Source organism: Vicugna pacos, unplaced genomic scaffold, assembly GCF_048564905.1.
Source record: "Vicugna pacos unplaced genomic scaffold, VicPac4 scaffold_20, whole genome shotgun sequence".
Classification (NCBI taxonomy): domain Eukaryota; kingdom Metazoa; phylum Chordata; class Mammalia; order Artiodactyla; family Camelidae; genus Vicugna; species Vicugna pacos.
In genome coordinates, this window is record NW_027328741.1 from 40,643,397 (window position 1) to 40,660,710 (window position 17,314).

Here is a 17,314-nt window from a genome sequence, read left to right on the forward strand (position 1 = left end):
CCGCCCCGCTGCCCCGCCGCCGCGCCCACTGTTGGCAGCATTGCCCCAGCCTCCGGCCGGTGCCACCTGCAGCTGAGGACCTCCGCGCGGCCCCGCCCGCCCCGGCCCCGCCCAGCTGCCCCATAAGCCTCCCCCCACCCCCGTCCTGGCCGCGCCCTGGCTCCCATTGGCTCCGAAAGTTCTGCTCTCGCACGTCTAGCCTCGGGAGGACGCAGACGCAAGCGCTAGGGGAGGGCCCCGCGGCGTTGCCATGGATAAAGACGCCGCGCTCCTCGCGGGCTGGCGTGCGCTTCTGGGGCAGGCAGCGGGCTCCGGAAGTGTGCAGCTGCCCGGGGCCATGGCGGTGTTTGCTGCTGGGGATGGCGGCTTGCTTGGCCGGGCCACTAGTTCTGGCCGCGTCAGTCGGCGGCCGACATCCTTTCTGGGGCGGCGTCTCACAGACGGTAAACGTACGGCAGCGCCGTTGGCGGGGCCAGTGGACATGGACCGGGGTGGGATCCGGGTTGGTGTGGCGGCCGGGGAGGGCTGTGGTGCCGGGGAGCGGGTTGGGGCGGGGGGGACAGGGCTGGGGCACAGCCTCCGGCTTTCCTCCCCCTCGGGCTCTGGGGCTTGGACCGCGACTCCGGGTAGACCTGCGTGGCCGCGGCCTCCCAGAACCCCTGGGAAGGGCAGGTGGAGGACCCGTCTTTTATGAAGCGGGGCCTTACCCGCGTTTTGAAGAGCCCCAGAATCAGATGTTGGAATAGGGTGGTTTATCAGCCTTGTATATCAGCAGGGAAATTTCAGTTCCATCCAGATGTTGGCTCCTTCGCTAAAACTCAGGAATAAGACAAGGGTCAGTGTCAATTAGCAGTTATCTAGGGCTTGACTCAAAATAGACTGTGCGGGGTGTAGAGATGGTAGATGGGCCCTCCCTTTCAAGGTTGGTAGTCTTCTGGGATTAGAGGCCTCAGTTGAGGATTACATCCTCATCTGCAGTAATGGAGGTTGTGGGAAACATTAACACAGAGAAGGGAGGGGTGTTGCTGCGGTAACTCATTAAAGAAGCCAGGACACTTGCCTGGCTCTTGTGTAGGAGAGTCTCGCCTAGGGTAGGGCAGCAGTTATCAAAGTGAGTCCGAGGCCCCTGAGATGCAAGACTATTTTCGTAGGAACGCCGGGAAGTCACCTGCCTTTTGCACACTCTTGCACTCCCGAGTTTCCTGTGGGGTTTTCCAGGGAAAACCTAGTCTGTGATATCACAAAACAGGTAATGTAGAGGCAGATAGAATTAAGCTCTCACCAGTCCAAAAGAGATTCTCAGAAATTAAAATCACTGCTATTCCTCTCATTAATGATTTTTGTTTAGAAAAATATACTTATTTTTTGCTTAAGAGTATTAATGGTATCATGTAGTAGGTTGTTATTATTTTTAAGTGAACTCATAAGCATTTTTTAAAGTTCTTATTTAACTTCTAACACAGGAACTATTGATAGATTTAACCCACATAAACAGCAGCCTTTTGAAGTCCTCAGTATTTAAGAGTGTACAGGGGTCTTTAGGCCAAGAAGTTTGAGATTCCCTGGAGAACGGGTGCTCAGGTACTAGTCAGGTGCTTAGCGTTGATAGACAGATGCCAAGATGTCTTCTGCATGTGCTCCCGGACTCGAAATAATTGGCCACACAGAGATCGGTGGGCAGTGCCTCCACTATACAAACCAGAAGCTGCTGAACGTGTCTTGAGTCTAGGCCATGTGCTGTGCAGAGATTCCCATTGTATCTGTTCTATCTAAGCCGGGATTCCTGTGCAGAGACCTGGCTCTGAAGACCCGCTCTCCTTTGCTCCCTGCCAGGTACCTTCTGTGTTATGTCAACCCTCCGGAGGGCTTCAGCCTCCGTAGGGGCGTCTGTATCCACATCGCCTTCCTCCTGAAGACCCTGCTGAAAATGGAAGAGTCGGTGCTGGTGATACCCCCTTGGGGCCGCCTCTACCATTAGCAGAGCCTGGACATCCACCAGGTCCGGATTCCCTGGTCTGACTTTTTTGATCTCTCAAGTCTCAACAGAAACATCCCTGACAATGAGTACGAACAGTTCATTGCAGGTGAGATGGTGATCGTTTAACTGGGGCCAGACGGTTTTTGTTCTGGTTCCGATGTGAACATCGGGCCGTCTTGCTTCGGGTTTGTCAGTCTGCTTAGGGGCCGTGCTCATGTTTCCTGCACTGCAGGTGAATTTGGTCTTTCCACAGTTTTTCTCAGGAAATATATCTGAAGTGTATGAGCTCTGTGTTCCCTCCCCTCTGAAAACCCTGGCCTTCTGGTGAGATGGAGCGGTGACAAGGAGGCCACTGCCACAGAGGCCTTGTCCCAGCAGGACTCGCTCCCTGGGCAGTAAGGGCCATTCTTACCTGAAGGAAAACACGATGTATGTGTACCATGGGCCACGTGCTGGAGAAGGTATGTAACCTCTCATTCAGTATAATTTGGTCCTGCTCAAGCTTCCCATTTTACTTTTTGTAGGAGGTAAGATTTGAAGATTTTCTTTGAATACAGCTATTTAGAGCTTATCTTTTTTTTTAATTGAAATGTGGTTGATTTACAATGTTTAGTTAGTTTCAGATATACAGCTGTTTTGTTAGTTTCAGGTATACAGCATAGTGATTCAGTTGTACATATACATAGTCTATTCTTTTTCAGGTTCTTTTCCATTATAGGTTGCAAGATACTGAACATTTTCCCCTGTGTTCTACAGTGAATCCTTGCTGTTTGTCTGTTTTACATATAGTAGTTTGTAATTGTTAATCCCAAACTCCTAAGTTTGTTTCCTAAGTCTGTGAGTCTGTTTTTGTTTTGTAAATAAGTTTATTTGTATCTTTTTTAAAAATTCCACATATAAGTGGTATCATATGTTACTTGTCTTTCTCTGTCTGAGTTATTTCACTTTAGTGTGATAATCTCCAAGTCCATCCATGTTGCTGTAAATGGCATTATTTCCTTCTTTGTTACAACTGTGTAATATTCTTTTATATCTAAATACTACATCTTTATCCAGTCATTTGTCAGTGGGCGTTTAGGTTGCTTCTATGTCTTGGTCATTGAAAACAATGCTGCTGTGAACATTGGGGTGCAGGTATATTTTGAAATTAAGATTCCCTCTGGATATATGCCCAGGAGTGGGATTGCTGGATCAAATGATGTCTTTTTTTAGTCTTTTGAGGTATCTCCATAATGTTTTCCACATTGGCTTCACCAAACTACATTCCGAGCAATAATGTAGGAGGGTTCCCTTTTCTCCAAGCCTCTCCAGCATCTATGGTGAGTGGATGTTTGAATGGTGGCCATTCTGAGTAGTGTGAGATGATAACTTATTGTAGTTTTGATTTGCATTTCTAAGATAATTAGCGATATTGTGCCTTTTTTTCATATGCCTATTGGCCATTTGTATATCTTCATTGGAGAATTGCTTGTTTAGTTGTTCTGCCCATTTTTGGATTGGGTTGTTTATTTTTTTTTCTTATTAAGTTGTATGAACTATTTTTATAGTCTACAAGTTAAGCCATGTTCAGTCTCATCTTTTGCAAATATTTTCTCACATTCCATAGGTTGTCTTTTCATTTTGCTTATGGTTTCTATTGCTTTGAAATAGCTGATAGGTGTAACTAGGTCCCATATGTTTATTTTGGCTTTTATTTTCTGTTGCTTGGGTGGATTGCCCTAGGAAAACACTGCTGAGATATATGTCAAATAATGTTTTGCCTATGTTTTCTTCTGAGAGTTTTTTAGCGTCTTGTCTAATGTTTAAGTCTTTAAGCCATTTAGAGTTTGTTTCTTTTTTGGTTTTTTTTTTTTCAACTCTATTATATGCTTTCGATTTGTGGTTACCCTATTTTTCAAGTATATCAACCCATTATCATATCTATTTCCTTTAGACTGATAATCACGTAGGCTCCAACACATCCTAAGAATAATGAGAAAAAAGAAAAAGAAAGAGAAAAAAATCTATCTTTTCTTGCTACCATCTCCCTTTCCCACCTTTTTGTATTTTGATATACTTTTTCTTTTTTATATCTTCATGTTTATTGTCTTGTAACTCGTTATTTCATTTCCAATGATGGTTTTCCCATTTCTATAGCATCCTGCTTCCTTTCTGTTTAGAGTAGAACCTTTTAATGTCTCTGTTTGGTTCCATAATGCTGAATTATCTCCCTAACCCCCTCCACCCTGAGCCTCTGAATACTCAGTACAGGGAAGCCAAACCATCCTAGCCTTCATCAGTCTTGGGATGCAATCTTCAGAGTGGGAAAGAAGAATCATTGAAAAATAATATTCTGTTTGTTGCTTTCTACCCTTGCCCAGAGATTGAGAATCACCTCTGAAGGCGGAGGAACAAAGATGGGGGCATGGGGCACAAAGTCTTTTCTCCTTTTGCTACTGAAAAAATGATTTCTTTTGTAATTAGTGATGATGCCCTTTAAATTGGTAAGATCGAGATTCCACAGCTTCAGCGCCTGTGAATAACCAGCTGGGAGAAAGCTCTCCAGGGCCCCTGCAGTGGGAAAGGCAGCCCCTCTGAGCACCTGTTGTTCTGTATTCTTCCGGCCTCCACACAGTTTCGCTAGGCACTGTGCAGGACGATGCAGTTCCCCACGGTGGAGGACTGGGAGACCCCTGCTTGGTGGCAAGCCACAGGAGCCCACACTTGAAGGACAAAATGAAGAGTAGTGGGGCGGGCATAGGAACAGAGGATGGTTGAGACCCAGGATAGTTTCCTGGAGGCCAGCAGGTGAGACTGGCGGGGCAGATGGGGCCCTGGTGCATGGGCAGTCCTTGAGGGATCTGAAGCAAAGATATGAACCAAGATACTGGATTCGTGTGGGGGTAAATCGCCCCCTGGAGGCCACGTGGCAGTGCAGCGAGCCCAGGAGGAGAGGGCATTTCCCCAAAGTTGGGTTGACAGATCACAACCAACTCACTGGGAACCGAGAGGTACAGAGATATTGTTAACTTTTTGTCCCTCTTCCTGGAAAAAAAATTGCTTCCTGTTGAATAGCCTGTGTAGTTAGTGAGAATTAAAGACATGAAGTAACATTTCCTCAAAAGTCATCCATTGTGCAGTTGTTAATAAGGGTCAAATGCAAACTTGAATAGATTAAATCAAACAGTCATCATCGTATTTTAAAATCTTTTAAAATAAAAAATCTTGCTGTCTTTGTTCTTCATTTCAGGGTTCACTTGGTGATAATAGTAACAAAAGCAACAGCAAACCTTTAAAGAATTCTGTCCTGCTGTTCAAGGAACTCTGTGTTCATGACAAACAAATGAGGTGGCACTTTACAGGAAGGACAGTCATTAATCACACAGCTAGTAAATGGCAGGGGTGGGACTTGAACCCAAGCTGTCTGACCCCAGAGCCCCCTCTCAGGCCCTTCAGTGCAGCTCATCACTTGGTATGCCCAACAGAGGCCAGCATTAAAGAGCAGCATGACCTTGGCTGCTTGGCCTCTGGTTCTTCATCTGTAGAATGGGGGTGTGGGCAGTGAACTCTGTGAGCTCAGTGGTCACTTCCTCCAGCTCTGCTATTCTACTGCTTTGAGTTAATTTAAGAAGTATCCGAGCCCCTGAATGGCCCACCCATAGGCTGGCGCTTTGCTAGGCCGTGGGTTACGGAGAAAAATAAGATCAGCCTGCTTCTCCAAGGAGCCTGTGTCCCTCCACGGCAAACGGCTTTGAGGCCCAGGCTCCCTCGCTGGCAGTCGGGGACTGGGCAGGAATGTCTGATAGAAGATGGAGGCAGAGCCCTTCCGGGAACAGTGGTGGCCACAGAGCTATCAGGAGCGGGAGCATCTGTCCAGGCTGCTGAGAGGGGGGCCCTCATGAGGCCAGTAGCCCCCCAAACTAAGCCCTCAGGACAAAGATCCAGCCATTCCTGCAGTGTCACAACAGAGCCAGTCCATCCTCATCACTGTGCCCCTGTGCTCCTTTGTCCTGGGGCCTCTCTTCCCCCTACACCCAGAAGACTCATCTCTCTCTCTTCTCTGAGTGTCCCCTCACTTCACCCATGGTCCCTGCTTCCTAGGCCACCATCTCTGGAGTTGACGATTTGCCCCCTCACACTCTCCGTTTGATCAGGAGCCTGGGTTGACCTCCTTGTGCTCACTTTCCCCCATGAGGTGATTTCTCCTCCTCTCTTGGGAACACCTGGAAAACCCAGTCCATTCCTAGCAGTGCCTGCCACCCTGGCCTCCCTGCTCATCTGCCTCAGTCAGGAGCAGCTGGACCACCAACTCTGTATTGCCTCACCGCCTACCATCAAGACGTCAATGTTGATTCTCCCTCCACCACCCAGTATGGTCATTGTAGGGTCTTCTTCTCCGTCAGCCTGAGCCAGACACCTCCCATTCACCCTACCCCCGGGCTCATACCCGGGCGTGTCTCCACCCCAGGTCCAGCCTCTCTCCTTTATGTGCCCAACTCTAGCCATCCAGCTGCTTCTCCACCAGCCTCGTTGGCCCTCCTTCACCCTCACTGGGGCATCATGCACTGACTCCTCTGCTTTCCTACCTGTCCACGTTCCTCTTACTTCCACTTCCCCACCTTCCAGCTCTGCATCCACAGTCAGCACTCTCTTTATGACAAACAAAACCCCCTTGACCCTTGATCTTTTCATTTCCTCACCAGGATGACTTCCATCTCGGTTCACCCAGCTCTATTTGTTCTGAGCCTGCAGGCAGCAGGCTCTCCCAGCACAGATTTCTAAGACTACAAATCAATGCCCAGCATGTTGCCACTGCCAGGCAATCCTCCAGGATTTCTCTAGTGAGCACATTTCCCCACTTGCCACACAGTGGTGTCAACATTCTCTGCTCTCTGCACACCTCTAAGCTTCCCTCTGTCTCTTCCCTGACTCCCAGCAGATGGCCTTGCCTCCTGCTTCAGAGAGAATGACATGTTACTTGAAGGGAACTCGCTCACCTGCAGCAAATCTGCTCACCTCACCTTTTATCTGTCCCTCTCCCACCTGGACTCTAGCTGTAGTTGTTCTTAATTTAGTGAGTTTAGTTGACATATATATACACAGTTAAAAGCTTAGCACACTATAGGCTACCTTCTTGGGCTTACTTTTTCAATTTAACATAGGGTGTATGATGCATCCACTTCGTTGCATGTACCTGCAGTTCATTTGTTTTAACTGATCTTAAATGTTGTGTGTGTGAAAGTAACACAAGGCAAGTGTAAGCCAGGATTCAGGATGCTGGTTACTTCCTGTGAGAAGAGGCCTAGGGCAGGATAGGACACATTATGTCACTGTCAATAGTCCTGTTCTGGTGCTGGGTGACAGGTTCACAACTGTTTCTTATAATATTAATTTTAATACATAAATACTTCTGACAGGCACCTAAGGTGAGAATGTGTCATGAGCCAAGATATACAATGGATAATATTACATCATTATTGTTATGTAATCTTGTTATAAAATATAATATTCATAATCCTACATTGTTATGTGTTATATATTATATAGATGCATGAATTATATATTATGTATATAAATAACTACATATGTATTATATACTATCTGATAATAAATAAACAGAACATAACATGCTAGTATATCTACTATTATGTATTATTTAATAAATAATATACTATATCCTGTTATATGACATGGCACCTAATCTTTAATCAAATAAAAATATGTCACTATATGTAATGGTAATTAATAAAATTAAATGAAAATGCCCGCAGCTTTTAACGCCAACACCGCTCCAGCTGTCACTGTCTATCTTCTTCCCTTTCATGGTCGAGGTCCTCACGGTGCTATCTGTTCCCCTTTTCATCTCGTTATCCTGAACCTTCCCCCCCTCCCATCCCATGCTGCCTTCTTCCCCGTGGTCCCTCTAATCACCAGCGGCCTCTGGGGCACTGATTTCAGGGCAGTGTCTCAGGCCCAAGCTCACCCGCCTGTCCTCCATCTCTGCCACTGCTGGTGGGGACGGGGCGGGGGGCAGAGTGCACCTGTTGTCCTGGAAGAGAATACAGCACAGACTCCGTGACCAGCAGGAGGTGTGGCCGGAACCTGCACGACTGGGGGGAGAGCCAGACTGTCTGCATCCAGACCGGGGGCACTTGGAGTGTGAAGAAGCCCAGTCCTCACTGCCCCTGAAGTGAGGAAAACACCCTCAGGTGAGTTAAAGTGCTTATGACCTAGGTCTGTTGGCTGCAAAGGACAAAGGGGTCCCTAAGGGGAGGTTAGTTGATGTTCCAGGCCCCACAAAGGCCCTAAGGGCTGGCGGGGAAGCAGGCTGGACGCTCCACTGGACCCAGTGTCCCCTCGGGGGTGGGGCCTTCCAGAACAAGCAGAAAGCCCTCAGTCTCTGGGGGAACGCGGCAGTGTGGGAGCATCCCTGCAGTGAGTCAAGTGACGTCAGGGCCTGTGGGATCCGTTTTTATGGCCACATTGAGCCACAGCAGAAGCCACAGCAGGAGTGGATTCCTGTCTCTCCGGCTGACATCCTCGTGTCTGAGTGCCAGGCTTCAGACCCGATCCCCTGGGGTGCTAGGACAGTTATACACAGAGGCGGCTCGGGGAGGCCTCAAGAGGGCTGTACTGGCCTTGCTGTCGACATGATTACACAAAGATCAAACAATCCATCGATGGGAAGAAAATAAGAACCATGGTCACATCTGGACCGCAAGCTTAGATGTGGTATATGGGTGATATTTATCGACAATCTGGCGAGGATCTGGTCAAAGCTAGAGGCCAAGGCAGCAAACCGGTAGTGACATTAAGGAACATCGTGGTGCAGAGGCTGGATTGGGGGTCTGAAGGCTCCTCCCAGGAGGAGCCTCAGTGTTTCGGAGGTGGCTAATGTGTCTGCTTCATGTCACTAGCAAGTGATGCCATCTGCGGAAAATCAGCTATAATCCTGAGCCGGGTCAGCCCTGGGTGATGTGATAAAGGCTCCTACAAGAGGAGGCGCCAGACGGATAGTGAACCAACCAACAGGCTGATGAGTTTCTGGCCTGTGTTTATCGTGCTTTCGCAGCCAAGAATGAGGAGAGAGTTGAATGGTTCACCATGAAGATTTTAACAACTTAAGAGAGTTCCGTGTCTCACTGCATTTCAGTGTCACCCGGAGGAATTCAAGAGGTGTTTAGACCCAGAAGGGACTAACAGCCTCTTGGTTCCTCATCAACCTGACAAACCCACCAGCCCTCTATGGCCAGACCTTGGCAAGTGCCTTCCCTTGTTCTAACAAATCCCTTTCCACTCACGCCTGTGGTATGCTTTTATTTTTGTTTAATTAATGGGAATGAAGATACCTTACAGCCTCTTCAGACCTTTCCTTAGGCCTTCTGCTCTTAGACCCCGGCAAGGGGGCCCGCTGCCCTGGGTCCTGCACTGCAGAGGGTCCCTCTGGCCCTGACACTTCCTCTGGCCACGCCCTCCATGGGGTGGAGTCAGCAGGGCCAAGGGGGCAGGGTCATTGGCTCCATCCCATGCTCTAGAAGCCCAGGACCCCAGATGCCCTGTCTCAGCAGCCCCTGACCCATTCCTAGTGCCTGCACCGGCTCTCCCGGAAGCTCAGATTCCCAGGACTCACAGAGAGGCCAAAGGGCAGCTGTATGTATGGAGGGTATGAGCAGATCCTGAATGTGAGTTTTGAGTGTCCCCCTGTGAACATCCAAGGCCACTTGTGGCAAGGGATGGACCCAGCATTGGGAAGAAAAGGATCAGGCTAGTGGTCAGAGACTGGGAATCAGCTCTCCCCACACGCTCACTTTCTTTGCCGGACTCCCCTGTGTCTTGGAATTCTAAATTTGAACCTGGTCTTCCCCCTTATAATGAACGTATATTTGTAAAGGCAGGACTTTAGAACCTACTGCACTTAACATGTTTACATGTACAGGATGTGAGCTCCCAGGTATGCTCTGGCCTGCACTTCCAAAGGTCCAGAGCAGTTATGTTGGCTCTACTGAGACTGTAATTGGTAAAGACCATCTCCAGAGAGGAGAGCTCCTGCTTCACGCTCCAAAGTCAGGACCTTCTGAGTGGATAAAACAATGGACACTGTGACCCTCAATTGTAAATTGATTTAGAATAACGCCAAAGTGTGTAAGACGTGTGTGTGTGCACGCGCGCACCTGGGGACGTGTGTTGTACATGACTGTGTGTTTGTGTGTGCTCACGTGCACCTGGGGATGTATGTGGTTCTGTATGTTATGTGTGTGTGTGCGCCTGAGGATGTGTGTGGTTGTGCGTATGTTATGGGTGTGTGGGTGGTACATGACTCCATGTGTGTGTGCCCGTGGGGATGTATGTGGACTAGAGCCAGTGTGTCTGCACGTGTGTTTGTGTGTACGTGCGTGCATTACTTTTAATAGTAGAAGCTGTCCTTTAGAAATACGATGTAGTAAAAATTGTATGATGTCCTTTGCTGTATAAATCAAAATTAAAATTATCTTCAATCACCAGAAATTTAGTCCCCCTCAGATTCTGTTTTTTTTCCATATTGATTATGTCCTCATTTTACTGATGAGGAAACTGTAGCTTAGAGATGTTGACTGACTCAACCAAGGGCATGGAGCTCGCGTGCCCAGGGCCAGGACCCAGTCCAAGCCGCACTGCTCCAGAGGCCTGGAGCCCTGCTCATGATCATGCGTGGCCTCTTGGCGGGGGAATAGATTCTGATGGGCTGTGGCCAGCGTGCAGGCTGCCCGTGCCGGGGACTCGGGAAGCCGGGTGGAGAGTACCAGACAGCAGACAAGAGTGAAGGGCTGCTCAGAAGTCAGATAGTTTCCTAGGTCTTGGATGAGGAAGGAGGCTCACTGCTCATCCTTGATCCCTTTGCTGGTGGCCAAAAGGGACCAAGGCCCACGAGAGCACTTCTGGGAGCTGCCTGCCAACACCTGGAAAAGGACTGCTCAGGACTGGCTCTGCAGTAGGAGCAGAGGAAGGAAATGTCGCCTCCTGGTGGACATCCTTTGTGATGGCAGTAGGAGGCCTAGGAGCCTTGGTATTGAGGTGGCAAGGCAAGGTCCTAGTGGATGATCGTTTCCACGTGTCTTAAAAATCATTGCTTCATATATTTTATCCATTTTGTGGTTTATTTTAGGGTGGTAAATATGGTCAGTGTTACTCCATATTACCTAGATTAATTAATTTTTTATTGTTAATTTTCTCTTCAGTGATTTGGAAGCTATATTGCCTCTTAAAGAAAATTCTCTCTAAATCTTTATAAATCACCTCTAAGTTCATAAATTTTTATGCAATTGGACCAGTATTCCTATAAGAGTCTCAAAAATGAAATAATCTATTAGATCCTGTTCCTCAATAATGATAAATTTAGCATATTTTACCTCTCTGTTGTTCTAAATTGTGTGTGTGTGTGTTTGTGTGCTCCAGTTACTACTTTTTAGACAGTTGCTTTAAGTTTGTTACATTAACAAAGAAAATATAGGTATATACATCTTGGATTTCATTGCTCACTACCACTATTTAATCCCATGTCTTTCCCACTTTTGAGTTATTTACTTATTGGGATTTCCCAATCAACTGGACACATGATTGACTAATTGTTTTTGAGTGGTGGACTTGGAACACTTACATATCTATATGCAGATTTATGTTCTCCTCGTCAACAATTCTCAGAGTGTTGTTGATGGCCCAAGCCTTGTTTTAAATTAAGGCATTGTTTTTCATCACCAAAAAAAAAAAATTATTAATTTAAGGTGTTGTCTTTTTATGGCTGGCTAGTCTTTTATGGTGAATGGATATTAATAGAGATTTCCTTAACCTTCCTCCTTCTTTTTGCCATAACTCGAATTCATTGAGAAACATGTTTTTACCATTTCTCAGATGGGCTTCAACTTTGACTTCTGCTTTAAACCATCACCCCACTCTTTTTCTCCATGCTTATTCCTGAAAAAGTGAGCTCTCTATTGGTTTATAGGTGGTTCCCGTCAAAGATTTGTGACTCCCTGTCCAAAGTTCCAAAGGAAGAGAAAAGGAAAGATTCCTGTTTCTGGTGGTTACATTTTGTCAGGTTAGAGATCTAGTTATCCATGTGGCTGCAGTGGAATCTGCAATATCTTGGCTCAGAGTTTCGTTTTTCTGGCTCACTAGGGGAACCGCATTAGCTGGGGTCACGTCGCTGTGGCCGTTGTCAGGATCCTGGGACTGAGGCAGCCCCTTTGCCTCCTTGTTATTTTGATCTTGCATACTGGGTCCCAGTTATGTGAACCCTGCACCTGGTGGCCAGGATCGCCCCACACGTGACGTGTACCCAGTTCCTTGGCGTCCCTCACTGCTGTCAGCTAGTTCCAGTAAGAGTACGTGATGGCTTCCACTACTGTCCTTCCTCCATCCTCTCCAGGCAGGCCCTCCTTTCCCACTAGTTGGCCCTAAACCTTCTCTCCTGCTCTACATACGCTGACGGAATTCCTCAGGGTTTCCAGCAGGTAGATGGGTCTCTTCTATGTTTGGACCCCTTCAGTGCTTGCAGTGAAAATATAGGATGTGGGAAGGAGGAGCTTGGGGATTCTCCATATCTAGGGCCTCCCTATCCAGCAGATTCAACTAACGGTGGATTGAAAATATTGTTGAAAAAACAGAAAGTTTCAAAAAGCAACACTTGAATTTGCCATACACTGGCAACTACTTACATAACATTCATGTTGTATTAGATACCATGAGTAATCTAGAGATAACTTAAAGTACACAGGAGGACACAGTGAAAGAGAAAGTGACAACAAATATATGTGTATACTCATGTATAACTGAAAACTTGTGCTGTATGCTGGAATTTGATACAACTTTGCAAAATGACTATAACTCAATAAAAAAAGTTTGTATATATATATAAAAGTAGATGGGGGGATGTACATGAGTCCCATGCAAGTCCTATGTCATTTTATACAAGAGGCGTCAGCATCCATGGATGTTGACTTCAGGGTGAGTCCTGGAACCAGTGCCCCATAGTTACCAAGGGATTACTGGAAGTCCAGGCTCCTTATCCCAGCCTGCCATGTCCCCACATGGTCTGGCTCCTACCTGTACCACACTTCCCTTGTCACTCTCCTCCAGCCCTGGCAGACTGCCCTCTGATTCTTGAACAGGCCACACTCACTGCACTTCATGTCTGGCCCTTAGAAATACCCATTACTTTCTGAGCATGGCTCTGCTTTCACAAGATGGGCTGCATTGTCACTAGAGAAGTCAGTGTGGAGGTTCCTTTAAAAACTGAAAATGGACTTAACTCATGATCCAGCCTTCCCATTCCCGGGCATATGTCAGAAGAAAACTCTAATTCAAAAAGTCACATGCACCTCAATGCTCACAGCAGCAGTATTTATAATAGCCAGGACATGGCAACAACCCAAATGTCCATTGACAGGTGACTGGATAAAGAAGTAGTAGTATATTTATACAATGGAATACTACTCAGCCATGAAAAAACAAATAATGTCATTTGCAGCAACATGGATGGACGTAGAGATAGTCATTCTAAGTGAAGTAAACCAGAAAAAGAGAAAAATGCCATATGATATCACTTATATGTGGAATCAAAAAAAGAAACATATGAACTTAAATACAGAAGATAAACAGACCCACCGACATAGAGAAACAAACTTACGGTTCACAGGGAGAGAAGGGGATGGGAAGGGATAAATATGGGGATTCGAAAAGTGCCCCTCTTGGGGAGTGATGGAAATGTTAGCTATCTTGATCGTGGTTATGGTTTTCTGGGTGTAGACATTTATCAAATTCACCAAGTAGTACATGTGAAATATGTGTATTTTATTGTACAGGTATCATACCACAATAAACGTGCCCTTAAAAAAAAAGCAGGAAAACACTGGCAGCATTTTGTCCTACGTTTTTATGTGTCTTAAGTGAGTGGGTCTTCAAGATTCTGGCCTGCCATATTTTCTGAACCAGAAGTGCCCTCCTTCCCTTTTCTTTGGTAAACTGTCAGTGGGTGGCATTTATTCCCATGGCTTCAACTGCTCTCTGTCCAATGATTAACTGTCAAATCTTTTCCAGCATGGACATCTTAGTTCAGTCCCAGAAATATATTTCTAATTGACAAGTAGACATTCACATTTGGTTAGCACATAAAAATCTCAAGCTCTGTTTGTCTGGATTTACACTCGCCCAGAACTAGTTTTACTTTTTCAAACAATGGCATCACTGTCCCATCTCTTTTCTGTGCCAAACATCTGGGAGTTTTCCTTTACTTTTCCACTCCCTCACCCCCATCAGTACTACAATTCTATTCCTTAATGTCCCCCAACTAAGTCCCTGCTCCTCGCTCCCCACTGCATTAATTCCCACCCCTTTCTAGTCTCCCCAGTGCTGTACTTTAGAGTGAACAATCCACTTTGCTCACTTTTAATGACTAATCTGTGTCACTCTCCTCCTTAAAACCGCAAAGAATTCCACGCTGCATGTGTGAGGAAGTCCACGCTCTCTGATTTAACGTCACACCTTCTCATCACCTCGTTGCTGCTTTTTTTCAGCCTCAGCTTCCGTTAGTTCCTCACAGCCTCTAGCCTCACTGACCTTCCTTCCCTAAGTGCAAAGTGCTCTTAGACATGACCAGGGGTCTGCACAAGACACGCAAGCTGCTGAGAATCCCGTCCCCACCACGCACTCTCCTGGTCTAGAGATTTGCTGGAATCCGTCAGATGTCAGTGCAGAAAGCATTTCCTCTCTGACACCTTCCCTACCTTCTAGAACACAGCCCCAGGCAGTGCAAGAGCCCCTCTGAACATATAGTATATATGATGCAAAGTGACTCTTACCAAATTGTTTTGAAAACCTATTTAAATTTTTCCCTTCCACGACACACTGTGATCTCCTTGAGGGATGGGGGGCTGTGTGGTATTTGTCTAGACAGCTAATGTCTGACATAGACCCCGGGCCATCGGAAACAGTCTGCTGACTCATCAAGAAGACTTGTCGTCTTTGCGATGTACGAAAGACTACATGCTCTCTGAACTTACACCATCCAGCAAGCGTCAAAATAATTTCACATAGAACTACAGAGGCAAAATATGTGTATTCTTTTCCTCTTTGTGAGCCCTAGATCATAGGCATCCTGGAACGGAGGTGTCACTCAAAGCTGTCTGTCCCCTAGGCTGTTACGCCCAGCTTCAACATATTTTTTGAAGTTGTAGGGATACGTGTACATCACCCCGTCTTAGAGCAAATGGTGCTTCAGCCTGACCAAGTTTAATGTCCATATAAAAATCAGAAATCTTCCAAACTGAAGCCTGAAGAAACATTTCCCTTTTCTCCTTCCAGTCTGTGTGTCATCTGCACCCCACATCCCCACTGCTCATCTGCGTCAGGCCACGTTCTATCTAGAAACATTTCCAGTGGGACACTTGGACAAGAACTAATTACAGCAGTAATGAAACAGGTCCCATGAACGTAGGCTCTGCACAACAAGGATGTTTGACGGGAGGCCTCAGCCGCGGCCTGCAGGGTCTGTTCACGTTTTCTGCCTGGCTTCCCTGCAGATGTTGTGCAGAAAATGAAGCCTGCAGTTAAAGTCATAGAAGGCCTAAGAAATCCAGAAAAATGGAGTGAGATTCATCTCCTTGGGAATATTTTTGAAAACCATCCACTAATAAGAAGAAATTTAAGAGGTTCGTTTCAGAGCAGATGATGTCCAACTGCAGGTGGGTCAGTTTTGTCATTGTTGCTCGCTAGTTGGCTTTCTGCTGCTTCTAACACGCCGCTTTTAAGAGAAGTGGCCTGAGTCGGCCCTCAGAGCAGAAAGGTGAGCTGGGCCTGGAGACAGCCAAGCTCCTCTGCTGTGTAGTGACCCGCTGAGAAGGAAGGGTTAGCCCAGGGCTTCCTCTGACTCTCTCCCTCAGTTATAAACTCTATGAAGGGAAAATGGAACAAAAATCTTAATTCAATATGGTATTGTCAAAGTATAAAAATAATTGTCTTTGGAGGGGATGGTATAGTTCAAGGGGTAGAGTACATGCTGGATTCAATTTGCGGAACCTCAATGTAAAAAAATAATAAGAAAAAATCTTTAAAAAAAGAAAAATAATGAAGAAGAAAAGAGATCTCAAACAACCCCAGTTTAAAAAGAAAAAAAATTCCTTTAAAAATAGTAGTCAGCTAGGTCTTTTGCTAGATTAGGAGTTTGGGATTAACAGGTACACACTACTATGTATAAAATAAATAACCAACTCTCAGGTCCTTAATAAATTATTTCAACCTGAATCCTTTTTCTTTTTTCCCCTAAGCAACCCGTGGAAGCCTCTGAAATTCTCATCTTATAAAAGAATTCATTTAAAGGTGGTTTGAAAGTTACTGGTTAAAACAGTTATTGGTGGTTCCATGAATATAGGTCTAGTAAGAAAGACAGACAGTAAACCAGTAAGCAAATAAATATATGATGTACTACCAGGTACTAATAATTGCCACAAAGAAACATAAAGCATTTTAGGAGGGAAAATGTTTGAATAGGAAATATGTGCATGCTATTCTAAATAATCTGGTCAGATAAGTCCTCTCTGAGGGTAAATAATTTGAACAAAGTCCTGAATAAAGCAAAAGAATAAGCCACGTATGTAACAGACAAGAAAGGCCTCCCAGGCCGGAAGAAGTGTAAGTACTAGACTTGGAGTTAGAAACGCAGCTGTACTGGTGGGGACCATCGGGGCGGTGAAGATGGGCTGGAGCAGAACGGTGAGAGCTGAGGCTGCAGAGATCGGTGAGGGCCCGGATCATATAGGGCCTTGGTAGGGACTCTGGATATCCTTCTGAATACAATGGAAAATCACAAAAGTATTTTGCAATGCGGAACAACTTGATCTGATTCATACTTTAATAAGACCCTTGTGGGTAACGTATGGGGAATAAGCAATGGAAGCAGGGCAAGGTAAGCTGATGGGAAGCCAGTGGGAAGAGTACTGCTGACCTTGAGAGAGACACCGAGGTTGGACTGGGATGATGGCGGGAGACGGGCAGAAAGGGGGACACGAATTAACAGTAACGGTCACAGGCCTTAATGCTCGAGTTGGACACAGACACAGAGTGGTACAGGGTGATGGGTATGTGATATTTGGGGATGAGCCACAGTTTTTGTGCAGAGACCTGACAGGAGAATAAAGTGGGGATGTTGACGTCGGTAAGAAAGGTTGGTGGGTTTTGAATTCCCCCTAGAGTCGCGTCTGTTTCTCTGTACATGACGTCAGCCGAGCAGGGATGGGTGTTCCTACTTCTGCAGAGAATTGCGTGTCCTCCTCATCGACTAATTCGAGAGGCCGACCTGCCCATCCAATTGCAACATCTTGAATCTGC

At 46.2% G+C, this 17,314-nt stretch overlaps 1 long non-coding RNA gene across 1 annotated transcript in view; it reads left to right on the forward strand.

Moving 5' to 3' along the window:
• Positions 1 to 1,833: 1,833 nt before the first annotated feature.
• The window catches only part of LOC140694009 (uncharacterized), a 331,154-nt gene continuing 315,673 nt past the window's right edge, over positions 1,834 to 17,314 (forward strand). Inside the window, exons 1-2 of the long non-coding RNA XR_012069734.1 lie at positions 1,834 to 2,084; positions 2,232 to 2,439. This is a non-coding gene — a long non-coding RNA (uncharacterized lncRNA). The remainder of the gene's footprint in view (positions 2,085 to 2,231; positions 2,440 to 17,314) is intronic.